General features: G+C 33.5%; 1 long non-coding RNA gene across 1 annotated transcript; it reads right to left on the reverse strand.

Annotated features, from left to right (window-relative positions):
- Positions 1-919: 919 nt before the first annotated feature.
- Positions 920-1,547, reverse strand: LOC104774280. The gene is made up of 2 exons (XR_765294.1): positions 1,392-1,547; positions 920-1,280 (listed from the first exon to the last, which is right to left on the reverse strand). It is a non-coding gene; the product is annotated as an uncharacterized LOC104774280 (long non-coding RNA).
- Between the last annotated feature and the right edge of the window lie 7 nt (positions 1,548-1,554).

The raw sequence follows: 1,554 nt of genomic DNA on the forward strand, positions 1-1,554 counted from the left end.
TCTAACTGTTAATAGTATGACTTTCCATAATAAACCGATAAGTTAGGTAAGGTACATTCAACTGTTCACGAGTAAATTTTAAATTATAGAGAAAAAAAAATACCACATATATTTTAGGTAAACCCATTAACTTACTCTCTTGTTTTAGCCATACCATAACCTACTTCATATTCGTGAGAATGTGATCTGTTTTCTCTATTGTTTTTTGTTTTGTTTTCAATCCTGATGATATGTTCAATATGATATTTTTGTTTTCCAACGAATTTGAAGTATGAGGGGTGGACTTCACTAAAGCAGATCATGTATGTCAATCCAAATGACCTTTGACGCCCCTGCAACATCGTTGGGAGATGGACAAACAAGGCAGCTCCGGATGTATGTTGCATGCAAGATGGGTTGTAGATGGATCTCATGTGATTTGTTGCATCCACCACGATCCATTATTCTTCACAAAAATTATATATATTATAATAATAAAATTACACATTGTATATAAGTAAGAAGCATACTGCACAAAAATTGTTACAATTCGATTTTTATTCCATGGAGCCTAAAATTGAACCAATATAGTTTATTTTGTAGCTCAATGTAGTCGGATGGAAAGGATGAGTATATTGTAGAAACTATAATGTGGTTTTTCCTTCATTTTAGTTAAAATTTTGATGTTTAATGTGAAAGAAATTTTATTATCTCGCGCAAACATCTGCCCTTAACTATTGCATAACTTATGTAGATCATGCAGAAATTAGTACTTGGACATCTTTGGAATTATGTAGGCCACCTAGTTTCTTTGAAATCAAACTAAGCTAGGCAGCTATGATAAAATATCAATATAAATTTGAGATTCACAAGCACAAAGTTTTTATTTTCGCTGAGCTATAAAAGACTTACGTGTCTTATTAACTTGTGACGCTTTCACTAATCTGCAAAATAGAAGAGTTAATTGATCTGTAATCATTTTTATTTAATATTTCCGTACAACATAATTAATCGAATGAATTGGGCTTTTGTAAGCCAGACGAGACGAGATACTTTAAATAAGCCCAATAAATAGGATAGTGGAAACAAAAAGAAGGGTTTCTCAGAATGTTGAACAATCAGTAAGATTGGGGGTTATAATCGAAATAAGAGAAACTATCGCCCCCTTATTAAAAATTCTGTAAAACTGCGACAGACGAGCGAGCTAAAGCGACGGCTCGGCGACGGTGGGATTTGTTATCCCGGAGGTAACTAATTCCGTAGAGCAATGTATTCCGTCCGTAACTAATTTCTCTATGAACCTATCAATGTTGTAAAAGTTTTGAGAGAGAATATTCAATTTGCTTTTCGATCCAAATTTGAAAAAAACATTACATGCTTTACTATATATTAGCAATTTTGATGAAACATACAGAGCTTGTTGAGTTTCTTGTCAAGATTCTCTTTTAAAGTCTCGGACTAAGAATCTTGAGGGTTAAACTGGACTGATTCACGATATATAAGCTCCTTGATATTATCTTCTGTCAATGAAGGTTGCTCGAAATCGAAATGGAACGGCCTCACGCATACAGGTTC

This window comes from Camelina sativa, unplaced genomic scaffold, assembly GCF_000633955.1.
Source record: "Camelina sativa cultivar DH55 unplaced genomic scaffold, Cs unpScaffold02249, whole genome shotgun sequence".
NCBI classification, from domain to species: domain Eukaryota; kingdom Viridiplantae; phylum Streptophyta; class Magnoliopsida; order Brassicales; family Brassicaceae; genus Camelina; species Camelina sativa.